The sequence below is a fragment of the Rhinopithecus bieti genome, unplaced genomic scaffold, assembly GCF_001698545.2.
Source record: "Rhinopithecus bieti isolate Rb0 unplaced genomic scaffold, ASM169854v2 scaffold_7967, whole genome shotgun sequence".
Lineage (NCBI taxonomy): Eukaryota > Metazoa > Chordata > Mammalia > Primates > Cercopithecidae > Rhinopithecus > Rhinopithecus bieti.
In genome coordinates, this window is record NW_016806112.1 from 2,782,769 (window position 1) to 2,804,707 (window position 21,939).

At 54.1% G+C, this 21,939-nt stretch overlaps 1 protein-coding gene across 3 annotated transcripts in view; it reads right to left on the minus strand.

Annotated features, from left to right (window-relative positions):
- NEK6 (NIMA related kinase 6) overlaps nt 1–21,939 on the minus strand; it is a 102,873-nt gene that overhangs the window by 67,541 nt on the left and 13,393 nt on the right. The window contains exon 1 of one of the 3 annotated variants that reach the window (XM_017874787.1): nt 151–276. The exons of the other annotated variants lie outside the window; for them this stretch is intronic. The gene's annotated coding sequence lies outside the window, so the exon portion shown is untranslated. Of the gene's footprint in view, nt 1–150; nt 277–21,939 lie in introns of those variants that run through there. 3 annotated transcript variants of the gene reach the window in all.

Consider the following 21,939-nt stretch of genomic DNA (forward strand, 5'->3'; position numbering starts at 1 on the left):
GGGCAGTGGTGGGTAGCAGAGGTGCAGCCAGGTCAAGGTCCCTGGAGCCCCAGCCCTGGAGGTCCCTAGGGCCTGGTTCCCCATCCGTCACTGGACACACCCCTGAGAGCAAGCAGTTCCCATAGCAGGAGGCAGAGAAAGTCTGGGTACCTTTTGAAGTGGCTCCTGAGAAGCTCCAGGGAAGGTCTGCTCAGCTCTGAGTTGAGGACGGACATGAGGTGCCGGTGCCTCCAGGAAGCCGGGTGGCCTCTCTGGGCTGGGCTGGGTGCAGGAAGAAGGGCCTCTGTCTCCGCATGGGACTTCCCCTTCCCAAGACTCCAGTCCCCAGACACAGCCAAAAGGAAACTCCCCCACCACGCGCTGCTCTAAAAATAGCTCCGGCTGCCACCTCCAAGGCGAATGGAACTTGTCACAGCCACCACGGAGCCCCCTGCTCACCAGGGACTGGAATCTGATGGCAGTGCCACCCGATGAGACCAGTGTGGGCTCAGGGAGGGATAAGGGTCCTTTCCTTTGGTCCTTGTGCTCGCTCCCCACCTATCCACACTGGGGCCCAGCAAAATGCTGAAAAGCATAACTGTTCTTGCTGTTCATTTATTTGAGATAGAGTTTCGCTCTTGTTGCCCAGGCTGGCGTGCAGCGGTACGATCTTGGCTAACCACAACCTCCGCCTCCCAGGTTCAAGTGATTCTCCTGCCTCAGCCTCCCGAGTAGTTGGGATTACAGGCGCCCGCCACCATGTCCGGCTAATTTTCTATTTTTAGTAGAGATGGGGTTTCTCCATGTTGGTCAGGCTGGTCTCGAACTCCTGACCTCAGGTAATCTGCTGGCCTCGGCCTCCCAAAATGCTGAGATCATAGGTGTGAGCCACCGTGCCCAGGTCTTGCTGTCCCTTTAAAAGCTTAATCTTTTCTATTCTCTCCTTTGTAAACTGGGCCCAAATCCTTGGTTGCCCATGAGATGAGAGCCCTGGCAGGTGGCAGTCCTGGTTCAAGTTCTGGCTTAGCCACATCCCAGCTGTGTACACCTGCGTTCTCATGGGTAAAACAGGGACAATGGTAGTATCTACCGCCCAGGGTGCTGGCGGGTTACACAACATCGCACGAGTCAAAAGAGCTTAGGGCCAGGCTGGGCACACAGCAGATACCCCATCAATGGAGTTATTATTTGATTGTTATTGCATCCTTATTCGGGCCCTGCATTCTCTAAAACGAGGGTGCGGATCCAGGATCAGAGGACGCGGAGTTTTCCTGTCTTGCCTTTGGGACCCCAAAACGACGCAGACACAGCTCCTGCTCTTACAGGTCCCCAGGAGCAGGCCCTGGAACTGCTATCCACAAGCTAGAAAGAGCATGACACTGCCCAGGAAAAGGACCCATGGCTGCTGCTTCTGGCTGGGCCAGGTTACGGGGAACTTTGGACAACAGGTAGAAAACCTGAGGTGGCCCAGAAGAACCAGTAGGGTTTGGACTAAAGGGGAAGGGGATTCCCAGTAGAAGACACCGTGAGTTCAAGGGCACGGAGGCCAGAAAGACCTCCGCCCCACCACCCAGTCTGAGAGAGGAATCTGGGCTCTGCAGGCCAGCCACAGCCTTTGGTCCCCAAGAGGGGCTCTCTGTGGCCAGCGCCTGCTTCCTTCTTCAGAACGTGCCACTTCTGAACTGGGCAAACCACCCTTGTGCCCCATCTGCAGCTCCACCACCACCGGGACCGACACAGGCGTACAGCAGCTGAGGCCCTGGAGGACCCGCGAGTGAGATCCTGGCACCAAGGCTCCGCCACCTGCCACACACCTTCCCGCCAGCCGGCCCCAACTGTCAGGCATATGCCAGCTACCAGCACCCTTGGGGGGCTGAGGCTGGGCCCAGGCCAGCCGTCCACAGGCCCTGGGGGCTAGACTCCCAGTCAGGACCTGGTGCATGCAGCACCCCTTGGGGAGGTGGCCACAGATCCACGTCCCCTAAAACCCTGCAAGTGGGCATTGCCAGCATCAATTCACAGAGAAGGCTCCAGACAGGCCAGGCCGGGGCCTCCTGAGAGTCACCGCGAGCCCCCAGCACAATCTCCATGCAGCTGTGCACAGCTCAGCGCGTCCGAGTGGCGGCGTCTTCTTTGCCCGGTCCTACCACCTGTACGGTGTGACGGGGCTGGCACAAAATCACAGCATCTGGGGCCACGCCACGGCAACCCCTGCACCTTCCAGTGTCGCTCTCCTGACCAGGATCCTTGCTGAACCCTGGAGTTGGGCTTAGGAAGTCTGTGGCCATTTTTAGCTCTGCAGGAGCGGCTTGTGCTCTGAGCTGTGCTGTGTGAGCTCTGGTGGCCCAGGAGTCAGAACTCGGACTCCTGTAGGGCTCCATGGTCTTGGGAAAGTCACAGGCTATCTCTAGGCCTCAGTTTCCCCACCTGCAACATGGGTGGGCTGGACTCCACAGTCTAGAAGGGCTCTTCTTGTGTAGATGTTTCTTATATGGCTGACAGAGGATCTGTGCCTCACTGGGTTGCTCTGAAATTAAGCTGGAGAGCCTGCGTCTCATCACGTGCTCATTTCTGGGCACTAGAAAACCAGACCTTTTCGGTCTGGAATTGCTAAGGGAATTTGTTCTTGGACCCTGGATCAGTTCTGAGCCCTCCAGCCCCTGTACACTGCCCTCCTCATGCACAGTAGCCACAGCCACATGGGGCTGTGGCTTGGATGCCTCCTGGGCTCCCTAACACACAGCCATGGAGGTTTGTGTATGGAGGCATGCACCCAGGGCACCCATCAGTGTCAGGTGCTGGGCCGGATCCTTCAGGGATAGTGGCAGCCTGTGTGCTCACAAAACAACCCTGGAAGGCAGACAGTGTATCCATTTGACAGATGAGGAAACTGAGGCTCAGGAAGTCCTAGCTGCAGAAGCAGAGCTTGGATGGGAATACAGGCCTGAGTCCCGACGCGGACACCCTCAGCAGTGTGTCCAGAGCACCCTCCCTTCAGCGAAGGAGCAGATGGAGTGTGTGTGTGTGTGTGTATGTGTGTGTGTGTTGGCGGTGGGGGCGGGGTCCAATCAAAGTGCTTAACTAGGTCAGGTGTGGTGGCTCACACCTGTAATCCTAGCACTTCGGGAGGCTGAGATGGAAGGACCACTTAAGCCCAGGAGTTCGAGGCTGTGGAGAGCTAGTATTGTGCCACTGCACTCCACCTGGGTGAAAGAGCAAGACCCTGTTTCTAAAAAAACAAAAAACAAAACACCAACAAAAAAACCCCAAAGTGCTTAACTGCATTGCTGAATCACAGAAGAGGCCATTAATTTCAACGTGGGGCAATGAAGGGGCTCCAGGGAGGCAATGTCCTGGATCTGGGAAGAGCAGGCCAGGCAGTGGGGAGGTGGAGCGGCAGCCGGCACAGGCTCAGGGGTCTGAGAGCCCCGAGTGCAAATCCGGTGCTGCCTCCGTCTGGCCATGTGAGCTTGGGCCAGTCCCAGGGTCATCCCTTTGCAGTTCCCTCTTCTATAAACTGGGAGCCACAGTAGGACCCATCTTGTGGGGTTACTGTGAGGACCAAGTGAGGTATTTTACATGCAGGTAAAATACCAGCCCAGGACTATCAGGGCCCAGGTATGCAGAAGAGCTTAATAAATGTGAGTACTGGGCTGAGCAGGGTGGCTCACACCTGTAACCCCAGCACTTTGGGAGGCTGAGGTGAGTGAGTCACTTGAGGTCAGGAGTTCGATACCAGCCTGGCCAACATGGCGAAATCCCATCTCTACTAAAAATACAAAAAATTAGCTGGGTGTGGTGGTGGGCACCTGTAATCCTGGCTGCTCGGGAGGCTGAGGCAGGAGAATGGCATGAACCTGGGAGGCAGAGGTTGCAGTGAATCGAGGTCGAGCCACTGCACTCCAGCCTGGGTGATGGAGTGAGACTCTGTCTCAATCAATCAATTAATCAATCAATCAATATGGGTACTGCTACCATTATAATTCCTGTTATCATAAACAACCAGCACTCATGCAACAGCAATATCCCTGCAACAAGTATTTCCAGAAACCCACTTTCCCAGGAACTCCAGCCTTATGGACACCAGGCCTTTGGGCCTGTGGACCTAGAAGGAGGTGTCCAGGGCCTCTGGGGACCTCGCTTTTGAGAGGGCGAATGAGGCCGCACGGCTCCTGCTGCATCCTCCAAGAGCTGGGAGGTGATGGCAAAGCATTTTACAAAGTTACCAGGACAATGAAACTGAGCTGGCCCCCTCCCCCACTGTCTCCATAAAATAAATCTTGGCCCGCGGCTGGCTAGAGACCCTATATATTTACATGACGATTGTGCCTCATGATCACAGGGCTCACGGTTCCGGCAGCAGCATGTGGCAGAGATGACAGGGGTCCTAGGAGAGTCACTATTTTCCAGTGACTTTTATTGTCCATTATATCCCGGCGTTTACAGGGCTCTGCTCCAGGCTGGGCAGGAATATCGCATGCCGTGGGGCTGGCCGACCTTAATATTCCAGTCTCAGTCCTGCAGATCCATCCTCAGGTCTCATCCATCCAACTAAGTCTTTGTGTGCTTTTGAGACACCAGGGAGCTCCACGGCCTCCGGTGGACGGGGCTAGGGGTCTACAGGCACAGGTACTCCCACCCAAGCCATTGGCTTAGTTCCGGTCTGCTGTTTCAGCCTCGAGGGACACTCCTAACTCTGGCTGTTCTTGGGTGAGCAAGGGGCTGTGCAAAGGAGAGGGCTATGGGGGTGCACTAAGCTGGCTTCTGGCTCACGGGGGCAGCTTGTTACATCTTAGGGATTTTGTGAGACAGCTGATATCACACTGGTTGCTTGAAATCAGCCATGGTGGGAATCTTTACACCACGGGAACTGGCAAATGCTACAAGTCAGGGGTGTGTACAAATCTCCCTCGTCCCGGAACTGTTTGTTGAACACTCACCAGCACACCCAGGGCAGGAATAACCCAGTGGGCACCTGAGCACCCGAAAGGACACAGGCTCAAGAGACAGGTGTGAATCCTGACTTCCTCAGCCACCTTCAGTGTGACCTTCAGTAAGTAATTTCACTTTCTGAGCCTCAGCTTCCTTATCTGTAAAATGGGTCATACCTAAGCTCCTGGGGTTGCTGTGAAGATGAGAACGCCTTATGGAAATTTCCCTGGGTGACACTCGGTATGTAATAGGTAACTTTTATCATTCATTCATTCAACACTTACTGAGTACCTACTCCATACCAGACTGTCTTGGTGACAGGGATACAGAAATGCCCCAGAGGGTGACATGACACATTTCTTCTGGGCGGTTTTTTTTTTTTTCTTTTTTGAGACAGTGTCACTCTGTCACCTAGGCTGGAGTGCAATGGTGTAATCTTGGCTCACCGCAACTTCTACCTCCCAGGTTCAAGTGATTCTCCTGCCTTACCCTCCCAAGTATCCGGGGTTACACCTGTATGCCACTACACCCAGCAAATTTTTGTATTTTTAGTAAAGATGGGGTTTCACCATGTTGGCCAGGCTGATCTCAAACTCCTGACCTCAGGTGATTCACCCACCTCGGCCTCCCAAAGTGCTGGGATTATAGGTGTGAGCCACCGCACTCCGCCTGGGCAATTTTCGATGATCTACAGAGTGACTTTTGTCCACACTATCATAGGAAGCCTCATGAAAACCTTGAAAGGTAGGAAGAGTGGGAACGATGTTCATTTTTGAGATGAGGAGATGGGGGCTCAGGAGTGGCCAGGACTTGCACAAGGCCCCTACCAGGGGGTAGCAAGGTTGGGCTCGGCCCTGCATCTGCCTATGTTGTGCTCCAGGCCCACCTTGACACCCATCTCTGAATTCCCAGGCCCAACCAGGCTGGCCCCTGCTGGTGCCAGGGTAACCTGAAAGTGAGCCTGCACAAAGGACAGGAAGACCTGGGGGCCCCAATCTGGAGTTCAAGTCTTGTCTCCATGACCTCCTGGCCCCTAGGTTTTTCCCCTAGGGATCCCCATCACTAGGCCAAGAGGGCTGCACCCTGGATGCTCCCGACCCTGATGTCTGAGGGTCTGTCCCCAGGCTTCCTGGCGTGGCCAGCTGTCCCTCTGTCCCCTGTCCCCTGCCGCCAGGGAGGACTTGGACATATCAACACCTGCTGTGCCTCAGCTGGATCCCAGGTGAGCCAGGGCCTCTCGGGCAGGAAGGAAGAGGGGAGTGAAGTAGGGTAAGGCTTCTGTACCTCATCTCACCCTCAGGCGCCCATTTCACAGATGAGAAAACTGAAGCTCAGAGAGGGGAAGTCCCTATCCGTGTCAGCAGCTTCGGAGACAGATTCGCACACTAGGCTGGCAGCCTCTGAAGCTCATGGCTGGGGAGCCCAGCAGAAATCAGAAGGGGACCAGGCCCCTCAGGTCTGACGCCCTGGAGTCTGCAGATGGGACTCCAAGTGGCTCAGGCGCACCGCCAAGGAAACAGCAGAGCGAGAAAAATGCAGGCCAGTCTGATGACTCAAATCACCTTTGACACGAGGAGGTGGGCGGAAGCATGCAGCATCTCTGGTGGGTTTCACCTTGCTTCTTAGAAGGATGTGTCACCAGATTCTGTTTAATCAGCACTCACCCGACCTTCGTCAGGGGTGGCACCTCTCAGCTGCCTTGTCTCTGTGGTAATCACAAATCACAGACTGGCAGGTGGGGCCACCTCCCTGTCAACAGGGGACACCTTCTCATTTCACAGCTGGGGAACCTGAGGCTGGGGGATTGGTTCAGGGACACACAGCAGGGACTCAAGTCTTCCAACTCCTTTGTCAAGAGGTTAATTTTTCTGTTTGTAGAGACAGGAAAGGAGGATCCTATAGAGCTTTAAAAGAAAGAGAAGGGAAAAAAAGAACTAACAGCTGAATAGAATTGCAACAAGGCCCCCAGCCAGCCCGAAGAGGTTTCAGACATTCTGTGCAGTTGGAATTCTTGTGGGCTGAAGGGTCACGCGATTTCCTTTGCAAAAGGCAGTGTTGAAAAAGTCTGACTGAGGAGGAGGGTGGGGAAGGGGGGAACTGTCCACGAGACTAGGAGTCATGAGTTTCAGCCTTGGCTGCCCCAATGACTTGTTGAGTGACCGCAGCACAGTCCCTTGCCCTCTCTGGGCCTCAGTTTATCTGTATTTATTTACTATGTACCCAGCATCGTCCTATGCACTTGAGTGATGTTAACTTACTTTAATCCTCATAACAGCCTTGTGATACAGGTAAATTATTATCTCCGTTTTACAGAAGGGGAAAACTGAGGCCTACAGTATGCTGCCCAATAGAGGTGGAAAAACTGGGATCTGAACCCAGGTTGTGTGGCTCCAGAACCCACACTCCTAGCTGCTGGTGGCCCGGCCCTATCGTCTGCGGCCGGCCGTGGCTGCTGTCTCGTGTCCTTCCTGTCCTAACAGGCTTTGCATCTGTGGCTTGGACACCATGGAGCCAGTGGGCCCGTGTTTGGAGATCCTGAACCATCCTCCTCCATCTCAGCTGTTGCTCCGATCTGCTGCCTCTTCCGTGAACTCTGATTTCTTCAGTTCACTCGGTAGCCTTTAGGAAGTATAGCCTGGCAGACTCTCGGGAGGCTCCCTGGGTCACGGCAGCCATCGACCCAGCTCTTTGAGCCTCGCTGAGAGCCTCAAGTCCAAGCAGGAACAGACGACCCCACGCTGATGTTCGTTTGGAGTTTTACATGCAGGTCGGCCTCTGGGACTGCAGGAGGGAGCCTGCCATTCAGGCATCCAAGAAAAGAGTGAGAAAAACATCTATTCATAGCCAAACAGAGCCCGCTCTGTGGAAACGGTGCTACCAATGCGACAAGCAGACCAGCTGTGCGAGGGCTTCCCGAAAAGCCTGACCTCAGAGCATCCGCATGGAGGGCTCAAAGACTTGAGTGGTCACCAAGCCTGTAAAATATGCCTCGACATTCAACCATGCCGTTCCTGAGGGAATACGGTTCTGACCCAAAACCTGGGTTTGCCTTCCAAAACAAAATTCTTCAGACAACAGACATTTTTTGGCTTAAACAATCTGCTGGTCTGTTTTGCTCCACTCTCTATCTAAAGGAAGGACTACTCATGCTAACAAAAGCCACGAAATCATGTGCCACTACTCTGTGGCACCTACTGCACCACATATTTGGGTCCATCAGCTCACCTCATGACGTGGGCATTCCTGCCTTCATTTTGCAGATGAGAGTCAGAGTCGTGCAAATGTGAAGACCTGGGAGACAGCAGAGGCAGGGGCTTGAACACTGGTGCCGGCCTGGAGTTGGGGATGAATCTCGACAGAAGCAGGGTTTAGTAGAAACCCTGCCTCTACAAAAAATACAAAAATTAGCCGGGTGTGGTGGCACACGTCTGTAATCCCAGCTACTTGGGAGGCTGAGACACGAGAATCACTTGAACTAGAGAGGCGGAGGTTGCAGTGAGCCAAGATGGCACCACTGCACTCCACACTGGGCGAAGAGTGAGACTCTGTCTCAAAAATAAATAAATAAAATAAAATACTGGATATGTCATTAAGGGAAGCTCCCACCAGACATACATGCAAGAGCAGAGAAAGTTCCACCAGGCGGTGCACGTGGTCTCGGACCCCAGACACACACATTCTTCCCTCTGCAGGCGTCGGGAGAATTCCTGCAGGGGCAGGTGTGGAAGGACAGGGCCCAGCTGCAGTCAGAGCGACTCCATAGAGACCATGTCAGTCCTGCCCTTTCAGACACCGGAACCCATTAACCGGGAATTTTGTGCTGAACGCCCAGAAAAATCCCCGGAGCTTTGTTCATAGTTTTGGGTCAACATTGGATAATCATTAAACAAACGTGTGTGTGGTTGCTGCCACACTCCCATTCTATTCCTGGGGGCAGGAGAGACCCGAGTCCACTCACTTGAGGCCTCACGTTTCACCACATCCCTAAGGACTCCGCCAGTACACACCCAGTATTGTATTGTATTGTATTGTATTGTATTGTATTGTATTGTATTGTATTTATTTTATTTTATTTTATTTATTTTTGAGACAGAGTCTCGCTCTTCTCCCAGTGTGGAGTGCAGTGGTGCCATCTTAGCTCACTGCAACCTCCGCCTCCCTAGTTCAAACGATTCTCATGTCTCAGCCTCCCAAGTAGCTGGGATTACAGATGTGCACCACCACACCCGGCTAATTTTTGCATTTTTAGTACAGACAGGGTTTAAACATGTTGGCCAGGCTAGTGTCAAACTCCCAACCTGACGTGATCCTCCCACCTCAGCCTCCCAAAGTGCTGAGATTATAGGCGGGAGCCACTGCGCCTGGCGCACATCCAGTATTTTAAAGATGGGGAAACCAAGCCACACAGCAGAGGTGTGACAGGCCTCCAGACATTCCATTATTTGCTCAATGTACACACAAGTGCTGGGCACCGACCATGTGCCAGGCAAGGGGGACCAATCTCCATCCTCAATGGGGCTCTTAGGCATCACATAAACTACAATCAGTGTGCCCGCTGCTTTGCAAAGCAGGGTGTGGAAACACAGGGAAACGTGTGTGCAGTCTACCTGGGGCACGGGGTTTTTCCTCAGAACGAGAAGCAGTTCTGAGTGGAGGAATAGGGGCAGGGCACTGCAGGCAGAGGGCATGGCACGTGCAAAGGCCTGGAGGCAAGCCCTGTGCGAGTTGTGGGATAGAGGCCGGAATGACAGCAGTGGCATCAAGGTTGCAGAGGGGAGGCTCAGGAAGTAGGATCCACAGGGCACCGCCACGGCCTGCACATGGCTGGTAAGGGGTGCAGAGCCAGGGCTGGCACCCAGCTCTCCAGGCTCCCTTCCAGGGCTCCCTGCACACTACCCTTCCTCCCGCGATACCAAGTCTAGGTGGGTTTTACTCAATGGGTCATGTGAGCAATCAATGCCTGAGATGCAGCTTAGCAGTATCTGTCTTCTGTCCAATGCTACATGCGCACACTGAACCTCCCCAGCCCTGCCCGGTCGTCTCAGCTAACTGTGTCTTCAGGACGTGGGGAAGGAAACGCCTATAGAATCTCCTTCCCAAGAGGCCCCACTGAGTCTCCATTGCAGAAGTGGCATGAAATTTATGTTCCTGGCCCCAAGACGCACTCTCTCATTCAGTATTGACTGAGCACCTACCACGTGCCAGGCCCTGGGCTAGGCACGGGAAGGGTTCGCCTTGTCATCCCCAGCCTTCCTGAGAGGCACAGGGCTGGAACTGTACCTCCCGCTTCACAAGAGAGAAGTGGGGCTCAGGGGGGCTCTGGGACTCCCTTGCTTGAGATCACTTGGCAGCGAGTTGTCAGGGCGGAAACGTCTGATCACAGGACCTTTGCCAAAATAGATAAAGGCCCTTGGGGGAACAGGAGAGGCTGGATTCCCTCCTTCCTGCCCCACAGGCTGCCCTTTGTCCACAAAGCGGGGGAGGCTGTGCTGGTGGGCGCTGCCAGGAATGGCTGGGCCCTGTCATTACTGGGAGGGGCCGCTCTCCCACCCAAAAGAGCAAAGCCAGAGCTGGCGGCCTGTGCTGGGCGCTGAGACGTTCTCAGCCCTCAGTAGTCTTGGCTGGTGCAGCCAAAGGACTAAACGCTGCAAGCCTGTTTTTATAAAACATTGTGCTGAAGACCAAGATCTATTCAGCACTCGTCTTTGGGGCCTGTAATGAAAGCGCAGGAACGAATCTGGGACGCAGAGAGTCAGGGGGACACCGGCTTCCCCTGTGCCCTGAGTATTCAGTGGGCGTGTCTGACCCACCCACTGTGGCCTCAGCCTGGCCCTCACTGTGGTGACAGCGTTCCCCCGCCAGACTCTGTGCCTTGGTCTCCTGTCTCCTCCTGGGAATGAGGGCGGGCTCCCTGGATCTGCCCTCCTCATCCCTTACGCCCCCTGAGTAATGTTCCCCCCAAACTCTTGTCTATCTGGAACTGGGGCATAGGCACTTACTTGGAGATACTAATCAAGTTACACTGGGGTCACACGGGATTAGGGTGGCCCAAATTCAATGATGGGCGTCTTTCTATGAGGGATGGACACAGAGACAGGCGCACAAGGAAGAAGGCCATGTGGTGACAGAGGCGAGCACTGGAGGGACATGCAGACAAGCCACGGAACACGGAACACGGAACACGGAGGGTGGCTGGCACCCGCCAGAAATCAGAAAAAGGCACGGCAGGTGCTGTGTGAGAGCCTCCGTGGGAACTGAGCCTGCCACCAGCCTGATTTCAGGCATCGGGCCTCCAGGATTCTCCACGAGAGAATGAATTTCTATTGTTTTCAAGCACCCAGTTTGCAGTCACTTGTTATAATGTCCCTAGCAAACCAACACGACCCACCACACACCAGGGCAGAGCCGGGGGCTCATGTGTGGCCATGACTCAGAGGTTCTCGAGGCATCAAAGTCTCCCCCGGGCTCCACTTCTGTGTCTGGGTGCAGAAGCACATCCATGGCTCCCGGGCCTGAGGGTGTCACAGGCCTGGACAGCTTCTCCCACATTTTGAAGACAGACATAGGTTGCCAGATATTTCTGGCATCTAAAATAAAATGTCCACCTAGTATCACCATCTCTCATAAAAGAAAGGACAGGCTGGGTGTGGTGGCTCACGCCTGTAATCCCAGCACTTTGGGAGGAGAGGTAGGCAGATCACCTGAGGACAGGAGTTCGAGATCAGCCTGGCTAGCATGGTAAAACCCTGTCTCTACTAAAATACAAAATTAGCTGGGCATGGTGGCACACACCTGGAATCCCAGCTACTCAGGAGGCTGAAGCAGGAGAATGGCTTCAACCCTGGAGGTGGAGGTTGCAGTGAGCTGGGATCGCACCACTGCACTCCAGTCTGGGCAACAGAGCGAGACTCCATCTCCAAAAAAAAAAAAAAAGAAAGAAAGAAAGAAAAAGAAAGGACAGCTGACATGGAAAGTAGCCATGCCAAGCCAGGCCTTCCTGTTCTTATTTCACCACGGGTCTGCGGAAGACTTCACACAGCCTGGGTCTGGGATTTGGGAACCAGCAGGCTCAGGCCACTGTGCTAGGTGACGTTTTCAACCCTGGCGGAGCAGAGGCATGGCTGGCCTCCTCCACTCTCCTATGAGTACAAAAAGGGGGTCTCCCTCTCAGAAACGTGACCACTCTATTCCAGTGAACATGAGGGTAATTCTAGTGAACTCCCTCTGAGTACTGAGCGATCTCCCAGTCTGAGGAAGGAGCCCCCTAGGCCAGTCACGAGGCAGCCCGCTAGTGGGTTGCCTCGCTTTTTCACAAGTGAAAAGCAGGAGACATAGCAGGGAAGCTCTGATCTTTCTCAAGAAAAACAAAGCAGGCCGGGTGCAGTGGCTCACACCTGTAATCCCAGCGCTTTGTGAGGCTGAGGTGGGTGGATCACCTGAGGTCAAGAGTTCGAGACCAGCCTGGTCAACATGGAGAAACCCCCATCTCCACAAAAAATACAAAAATTAGCTGGCTGTGGTGGCATGCACCTGCAACACCAGCTGCTTGGGAGGCTGAGGTGGGAGGATCCCTTGAGCCCAGGAAGTCAAGGCTGCAGTGAGCCAAGATCATGCCACTGTACTTTAGCCTGGGCAACAGAGCAAGACCCTGTCTCAAGAAAAGAAAAAAGGAAGAGAAAAAAGCAAAGCAAAGAGCGAAATTTACACAATATGCAGACGTCAAGGCTGAGGACCCCAGCTCTCTTTGCAGGGTCCTCTCATAAACCCATGCCTGGCCACAGAGCGAGGGGCCAGATGCCTGGTGCTCCAGGAATATCTTTCCAAACATGTGGCCCTGGAGGCCTGATGACCCAATGGACTGGTCACCTCGTGCTTGGAAAACGTCACACCCATGTCTGCCCCACGGTACCCAGTGCCGGGACAGCAGCCCGGGGAAACATTCACATGAACGTGAGGAATGTTTCTTCTCCAGCAACTCCAGGCGCTGCCGCCATCTCGGAGGACGCTCCGATGGTGGGGATACCCTCTCCTGGAGTGCTCGGCCGGGACAGTCTCGGTGTGAGCGGCAAGCCTCACTTGGATGATAAGGTCTGATGCCGTAGCCTTCCAGGCCCCGATTTCAACTCTCCTCCCTCCCGTTCTGCACGCCCAGACCGGGGGCAGGGTGGGCCTCAGTTCTCAGGAAGCCAGGAAACACACTCTTTTCTGGGCTAAATGCCCAGATTCCTCGAGCAGTCACAGGACACACTTTTTCTGAGCTGATCCAAAGCCACAAGCATGGACTGGAAGTTTCTTTGGGCGGTGTGAACCTGCAGGGACACAGCCAGGCACACCTGGAATTCCAGGCTCAAAACTGGTCAGTGAGAGAGGCCCAAGCTAATCCTGGGCAGGCAGGGGCTCCAATCCTGCCCTGGCACTGTGACCCAGGGACAGGCCTGCCCTCTATGGGCCTCCATTCCTTTTTTGAGAAAACCAGGGTTAACCCATTCTGCCATCATTTGCCAAGCATTTCTTGAGAAGCTCGTGAAGCCATGCACTGTCCGAGGGGTTGGGGACACAGGAGTGGGCGAGACAGAGAACGCCTTCCCCTCCCACAGGTTTTGCGTGGTCGGGAGGTAGACACAGACACGAGAGTGAACAGACATGGTCATTTCAGACAGTGATATGTGCCTTGAGGGAAACGCAGCCAGGGAGTGACTGGGTGGTGCCAATAAAGGGCTGGGCTTCAAAGAGTTGATGGGGCCATCAGACCAGCTCATGCAGCAAATTCCTTGGCACATAATCAGCACTCAACAGATAAAGGGGTTCTCCTGTCCTCCCACTGCACAGGTGGGACAAGTGAAGTCAGAAAGACAAAGGCTGGGCCAGGCGCGGTGGCTCACGCCTGTAATCCCAGCACTTTGGGAGGCCGAGGTGGGAGAATCACTTGAGGTCAGGAGTTCGAGACCAGTCTGGCCAACATGGTGAAATCCCTGTTTCTATTAAATATACAAAAATTAGCCGGGCGCGGTGGTGTGTGCCTGCAGTCCCAGTTACTCGGGTGGCGGAGGCAGGAGAATCACTTGAACCCGGGGGGCAGAGGTTGCAGTGAGCCAAGATCGTGCCACTGCACTCCAGCCTGGGCGACAGCGTGAGACTCCATCTCAAAAAAAAAAGGGGGGGGAGGGGGAGAGAAAGGTTGGAGCAGGCTGCAAAGGGACTAGGCTGGTATCAGGCCCAATCTAGCCCCACGTTTCTCAGGGGTCCAAGGGGGAGCTCCCTGCCCTGTTTGCCCCCATGAAGACCCTCCTGCTCTTTCTTGGTGGGAAAATCATGCCTCCAATATCACAGCCTAGGCTATCCCACCAAGACAGGTCGAAGCCACCCATCCTCCACCTGTTCCAGCAGGCAAGTGTCCTCTCCAGGCCAGGCCAGAATTGAAATATGGGACACTCCACCTATTTGCTGGGAAACTTTGCCCAAACTGATCACCTCTCTAAGCCTCATTTTTGTGATGAGAAAACCAAGAAGGAGATCTGCTTAATATGAGATTGTGTAGGCAAAGTGTCCTGGTACACAGCAGGTCCGAGACTGTGCTTAGTCCCCCCGCCCTGGTCTCCACTGATCCTTCCCCGCACTGAGGCAGGGGCTGGGGCAGGTGCTCTAGGTGACGGGAGCTCTCAAGGGAGTGGGGAGTCAGATGCGGTATGAAGACTTCTTTGCTGGGCATCTTAGCCAAGACCCGCAGCCTCTCTGAGTCTCAGTCTCCCCAGCTGTAAAATGCATCAACCAACACACATGAAGTCATCCAGATGGTATCTGACGCATCTGCCTGCCCACCCTCATGCACTCATTTGACCTAAAATTATTCTGACCACATCCCAAGTGGGCACTAAGTCCCACGGTGGGCTAGGGGTGGGGATGTGTGGCTGAGCCCCTTGTTGGTGGGCAGAACTCAGTCTCCTCTAGAATCCCCTGCAGCTACCTGGGTCTGCAAGGGAGTGAGGGCTTGTGGGCTAGCCTGGGCTCACCTTCCTAAGCAAGCTCTCCTCCATGGAAAACAACGCCCAGACAGACCCTGGGAACGGCCTGGGACACTCCTGCTCAACTAGGGGAACCTACAAGTCCAGCCCATGCCCCCAACGCATACGAAGTGCCACAGATATAAACAGTCACATATCGCTTAACGACACTCTGAGAAATGCAGCATTAGATGATTTTGTCACTGTGTGAACATCTTGGAGTTGACTTACACAAACCCAGACGGTCTCGCCTCCCCCACACCTAGGCGATCGGGTGTCACCTGTCGCTCCTGGGCTACACACCTGTACCGCATGGTCCTGTACCGAGTACTGCAGGCGACAGTAATGAAATGGTCAGTATTTGTGGGTCTAAACGCGGAAAAGGTACAGTCAAAAGATGGCATTATAATCTAACAGGACCAACGTCACATAGGCAGTCTGCTGCTGACCACAGTGTCCTCATGTGGTGGTACATACTGTATTAAAACTCAAAGACGGCCGGGCGTGGTGGCTCATGCCTGTAATCCCAGCACTTTGGGAGGCCAAGGCAGGTGGATCACGAGGTCAGGAGATCAAGACCATCCTGGCTAACACGGTGAAACCCCGTCTCTACCAAAAATACAAAAAAATTAGCCGGCGTAGTGGCGGGCACCTGTAGTCCCAGCTACTTGGGAGGCTGAGGCAGGGGAATGGCATGAACCCGGGAGGCGGCGTTTGCAGTCAGCAGTGATCGCGCCACTACACTCCAGCCTGGGCAATAGAGTGAGACTCCGTCTCAAAAGCAAAGCAAAACAAAACAAAACAAAAAAACAAAAACTCAAAGACGCCCCTTCTTACAGCTTCACCTCAGACTTCTCCACACCCGAATAAACAAATAAATGCAGGGAGGATCAAAATTCAGTCACAGGGACAACACAATGCACTCCCCACAGCACACACGGAGCAGGGCTCTTGCAGATTCACAAGGCAGCCTTGAAATCGGGGATACAAATAAATTTCGCGGCTGCCGCCGACCTGCCTGGATGGGGCCTGCGGGTGCGTTCCCGTGAACACGGGCCTCTCTCGTCCCCAGGAATCAAAAGTTTCTCTGACAGGGAAGAGAGTAAATGACATGCAGAAATCAGAATTTAGGGAAGACAACACTTTCTTTCCTCTCCCCAGGCATTGCTGGGAGCTTCACAGATTTTATCATTTATTCTCACCAGTCGGCAGGCATCGGCCTGGTTTTTCACAGGAAAGCTGAGAGAGGCTGAGGGTGCAGAGGTGAGAGCCCCCCACCGCCCCAACAACCAGCAGGAAAGGGTGGGAGCGGGAGGTGGAACAGGAGAAAGAGCTGAGCATTCTTTGTTTTGTTTTTGAGATGGAGTTTCACTCTGTTGCCCAGGTTGGAGTGCAATGGCGCGATCTCGGCTCTCTGCAACCTCCGCCTCCTATGTTCAAGAGATTCTCCTGCCTCCGCTTCCCAAGTAGCTGGGATTACAGGCGTGTGCCACCATGCCCGGCTAATTTCTGTTATTTTTAGCAGAGATGGGGTTTCACCATGTTGGCCAGGCTGGTTTCAAACTCCTGGCCTCGTGTGATCCACCTGCCTTGGCCTCCCAAGGTGCTGGAATTTCAGGTGTGAGCCACCATGCCCGGCCAAGCCAAGGACTCTTTTTGGGTGGAAGTGTGGCCTCAGGTAGCTGAGAGGCTCGGGAACCTCCACAGTGGCATCCACAGCTGGGCCTCCCCACTGGCCTCTAAGTCCTTCCAGCCTTAGCACCGTCATTTTCCACATGAGCCACCAGAAACATACTCCTAAGCTCCCATCTCCCCTTCCTTATCCACCTTCAAGGTTTCCAGGTTGCCATCCCTCCTGAGCTTAGCACTTAAGACCCCTTGACTCATGGAGCCCAAGTGACATCTGTCCTCCACCATGTCAGCTCCACAGAGCCACTTATGGGTTCCTGCAACCGCTATTTCCCACCTCTGCACCCTGCTCACGCAGTGTCCCCATGCTCTAACTGCAGGCCCTCGCCACTTGGCCAACTCCTACTGATATGAAGGGTGCTCTGATGAACAAGCCACAATAGCAGTAGGAGGAGGAATTATTGTTTCAAAAGCTAATAGTTAACATGTACCTATCAATAATAACATACTGTTAGGGTGTGCGTGTGTGGAGGAGGGGCTGTGAAGATTCAGGCTCAAGCACTGGCCCCTCTGCACACACTCCAGCCACACACAGACAACCACTGCTCCGGCCACCGTCTGCCCTGAGTCCACAGGGATTCAACGGCCCCTTCGATGTGCCACAGGGGCTCATTATTGCTTCGTGATTTTTCTTTTTCCACTCTTGCTCTTAGGCTGACCCGATGGCTTCTGTGGGCCTCGGCCTCACCTGCCCCCAAGACAGATCCAGGTATGGAGGGCCAGGGTCAGAGGAGAGTCAAGGGCAAAAAGCACATTGCCCTCCTTGACTGGTGAGAGACTAAGACCAGGGCCCCAGTCGCCCATCCGGAGATCATTCCTGAGACTCCGGAGCCACGGAAGCTCCTGGGGAGCATTTTTCTCGACTCACAGCCCTGAATTCTTTGCCCCCTGATCCAGGGGTCTCCAGGTGGGAGCTCAGGCTGTGGACACCAGGCACCCGGCACTGTTCCAGGCTGCTCCCCACTTCTCCCCACTCTCTCCAGGACAGCCCCATTCCCCTCATCTCTCCTGAAGTTCACAGCACCCTCCCAGCCCCCCCAGCCTCCACGGGCCACACTCTGCTTCGGGGGGCCACTCCCCTGCTCAAAACCTTTCCAAACACCTCCCGCAGGATCAAACCCAACTGTCCTTTAAAGGATCGCTGTAGCAGGCACAATGGGTGTGTGAGTCACACAGCCGGTTCCATTTGTCCCACTGACCTATCTGTCCCCAAAAAAGGCTTGGGTTTTGGACACAGTGGTCTCAGCATCTCAGTCGTCCCCATGGCCACAGGCCTGAGGAACAAACCAAGGGGTGCATTCTCCCTCCCCTTACTACCGTCACCGAGGCCTTTGCCAGGCCAGGCTCTGGGCTGAGCACTGAGACCACAGAGGAAAGTGGGTCTGTCCCAGCCCTGGAGGGGATCCTGGGGCAGGGGACTGGCCACTAGTGCGCCTCACAGGGTTGGGGGGGCCATGCCAGGGAAGATGCAGAAAGGGCTATGGAGGCACCAAGCAGGGGTTTCTAAGCAGTGTGCTGAGGTCAGAGGAGACTCCCCAGAGGCAGTGATGTTTGAGAAGAGAGAAGGAAAGCATGATAGACCCAGAGAGCCTGGAGCTCCGCCCAGCAGAGGACAGGGCCGGCAGGCCGGGGCAGGCAGCCGGAGTTGACATTTCTGAATGCCGACCCCATTACCCATGGGTTCTGGGCTCCCCGACCGTCATCAACAGGGTCACCCCTCCACAGTGCTGGGAGCGAAGATGAGGAAACCAAGATTCAGGCAGGTGAAACCATGACTCAAAGATATCCAGCAAGTTAGTGACATGGATGAAATGGCCCTGGTTTAAATAAGTGGGCACCTAGATCTCATCCCTAGACATTTAAAATATGTTTTAAAACATTCACTGTAGGATTCCAACTGTTGTCTCTTTGGGGGCCGCAGAGCCTTCATCAATCCTTTCTTCTGTTATATGTTGGATTCCTTCTGTGTGCTGTGCACAGTCTCACCCTCCTGGAGTTTCCTGGGATGGAAGTGTGGTAAGGCACACGACGAACTAATGAGAACGAAGCAGGGTTGGTGCCCCTGGGGTCCCTCCTCAGGTTAAGAATTGTACTAAGTTAGGTCTGGTCCTTTTCACACCCATCTCTTCATTCCTGTGCACACAGCAGACACTACTAATCAATGCCAGTCTCCAAAGCCTTCTCAACACGGCATCTTGGGCAGCCCCTATCAATCTATTGAGCCAGAACTGGAGAGGACAATGATTGCCAGCCCTGCTGCAAATGGACATGCAGGATGGCAAGCACAGTGTGTCAGACCAGTCAGCTCCCTACCTCCCTCCCTCATCCTCAGGATCCCAGACCCCTGAAATTCTATCAGATGTCCAGGTGGAATACATGACATTCAGCACTGTCCTCGACCAGCATTCTTATATGAAAGCAAAAACCTTCCAGATGTCTGCTCACTTTCCCAGGGAATTGGGAGGTGATGCTGGGACAGGCTGCTGACAGGTACCTGGACTGTGAGTCCTCACTCTGCTGCTTCCTGGAGCCTCAAGGAGGGGCACTGCTGGTCCTCCATGAAAATGGACAGACTGAGGTTCAAACTTCAGTGCTACTGCTTATGAGCTGTGTGACTCAAAGCTTAAGTGTCTACACTCTCTGGGCCTCTGCTGTTTCATCTAAAAATGAGGACAGAGATACCAGTCCCCAAATTTTGGCCAGCGCAGTGCCAGGGATCTGTGAGCAGCCCGTAAATCCTGGGTCCCCTCCTTCCCTTCTTCTGAAGTCAAGGGGCTATGGTACACAGGTGTCAAGCTCTGTTCACATCTGCCACTGGGGCCATCACATGCCCTGCCACTGCGAGGCTCACACGGGACATGAGCAGGAAGCAGATAGGATGGGCCCTGCGGCCTCTATCCTCCATGGCCAAGGATCTTTACCACCCAAGGAAGCATCCATTTGTAAGAGTTTTCTCTCCCTCTCTCTTTTCTTTCTCTTCCCCTCTATGCAAAACCCCCTGGCGGCCAATCCTGCCTCTGTCCCCAAGGCGGGCCCATCTCATCCTGCAGATGTGATGGCAGTAATTCCATTAATAGGAAGCAAGATGAATGGTACCCTGTGCCCAAAGTGTATGAGGCAAGATGGAATGGGGGGGGCCCTGGGGGGAAGGAAAGTGTTGCTGCAATTCACCCTCCGTTGGGGCCTTATTAGGTCCTGAAAGAGCTGCCGCACTCGCTAAAGCCTGCTTCTGCCAGCAGAAGCCTCATTTTACAAATATACAACAAAAAACCCGTAAATGGGAAGAAAACCCTGAAGATTACGCTCCCCTGCTGCAGCAAGGCTGTGAGCCGTGGCTCAGAACTGAAGTCTTTAGCCTCCTCAACTCCCGCTTTAAATAAATGGCCCAAATGCCAGCTCACCATTTCGTGAATACGGAGCATGGCTATTTCTTTGCTGTTTAAGGACTGCTTGCCAATGGTGGGATGGGATAGCTTTGGAAACATTTTGTTATAAAAGGTTGGCCTGTTCCAGATGCTATAAAACCCCATTACCCTGGCTGTCGGTCCCAGGAAGGGTGGATACGGGCCTGTCTGCTGTCACAGACACACGTGCCCTGACTGCCCGCTGTCGTTTCTTAGGTCTTCTCCTGCCCTGAGAATCGGTGGCATTTTGAAGGCAATTTCGCTGTGGAATGAGTGTCCATTTCCACAAGTATGCAAAGGGTTCCGTCCCCGCCCCCGTTCGGGATCAAGTCCTGAATTGTTCTTTAGGCCTCAGTTTATCCAAATGCAGGATGTTGCGGAGGCCCAAGCTAGTCCGAAGACCGCCATGGATGATGGCAGACAGAGCAGGTGGATGTGGAATAAGGCTGCCCGGGGCTGTGTGACCTCGGCAAACCACACAGCCTCTCTGAGCCTCCACTTCCTCATCTGTCACATGAAACTCACAGCCTTGGAGCAACGAGTCAACAAAATCCTGGCTCATGCAGAAACGGTCATTTTTCAGGCCAATTTAGCACCAACAATCTGTCTCTATTCTTCTCTGCAGAGCCCTCCTGCAGCACCCAGCATGGCCCTGACACATGGTAGGTGTCTGCTGAGAGTCTACTGCTTTGAGCAGAACCTGTGCTTTTTCTGCTGCCAAGAATTAAAAAAACATCCATTCACACCAGGACAGAGTGGTTCCGAGAGTGTGGTCTGGAAGCCACGGGCATGGGTTCAAATCCTGACTTGGCAGTGGGCACACTGGGCACTCTTGGGCAAATGATGCAGCCTCACTCAGCCTCCCTTTCCTCCCCTGTAAAATGAATTAATAGGACCTGCCTCTCAAGGTCACTGAGACAAGTCGATGCGATCACATGTGACCAGGGCCTGGCCCAGGCGGGTCCCCATGACCAGCAGCGTTAGGGGGAGCGGATCTGAGTCTTAGGAGAGCATGGGGGAAAACTCCCACACTGCAACTAGAAAAAGTGATTTCTCAAAGACACCTTGAAGCAAAGCAAAGCCCGATGAGGCCTTCCCAGGACCCTGGGAGTGCTGGAACCTCACACAAAAGGCAGCATGTTAAATCCCCAGGGATTGCCCTTTAATGGAAGGAAGACACTGAAGGAACTCCATTCTTTGTGGCAGCCATGGGCCACCACGCTGGCCCAGCTACCTCTCCCCAGTGCTGCCGGGCCAGGAACCCTGCACCTGTTTCTTGTTTAGGAACCATAACACCAGCCTTGTGCAGGCAGGGACTTCATGCCTGGGGCTCATTACTGTATCTCAACAGAGCGCTTGGTTCTGTGGGATAAAATGAATGAACAAAGAAAACAAGGAAGAGATGAATTCCTCAGAGAGGGCAATTCTGGGCTGAGAGCCCGCCAACATGCCCTGACCTGTGGAGGTGCTCCTGAGCGCCACAGGGGCCACCAAGTTCCGATCTCACCCCACACCATGTTGTTTACCATCAACACAGAGGATCAAATGCCACTTCTGGGCCTGGCGTGGAACTGAGGACTATACACCCTTACCACAATGGATCGGGAAAACTGCCTCAGAGACAGGAACTGCTATTACCCCTTGCTCCACAAATGGGAAAACGGAGACCTGAGTGGGTGGTGACAAGCCCAAGAGACACGGTGAGCACAAGGTGGGTGTGACTCGCAGCCAGGTGTGCCTAACTCTGCCGCTGCCACCTGTCTCTCTGGGCATAAGTACAGCCACAGAGATGGCCAGGCCTTGCAGGAGAAAAGCTGGAGCCGTGGCCCAGGAGATCTTCTTGGCAGGAGATCTGCTTCCTGCCAAGAACAAGGGTAACTGCTCAGGGTCAGGAGCGGACAGGCAGCAGCCCTGAGGTCTGGCCCCTGTCCTGC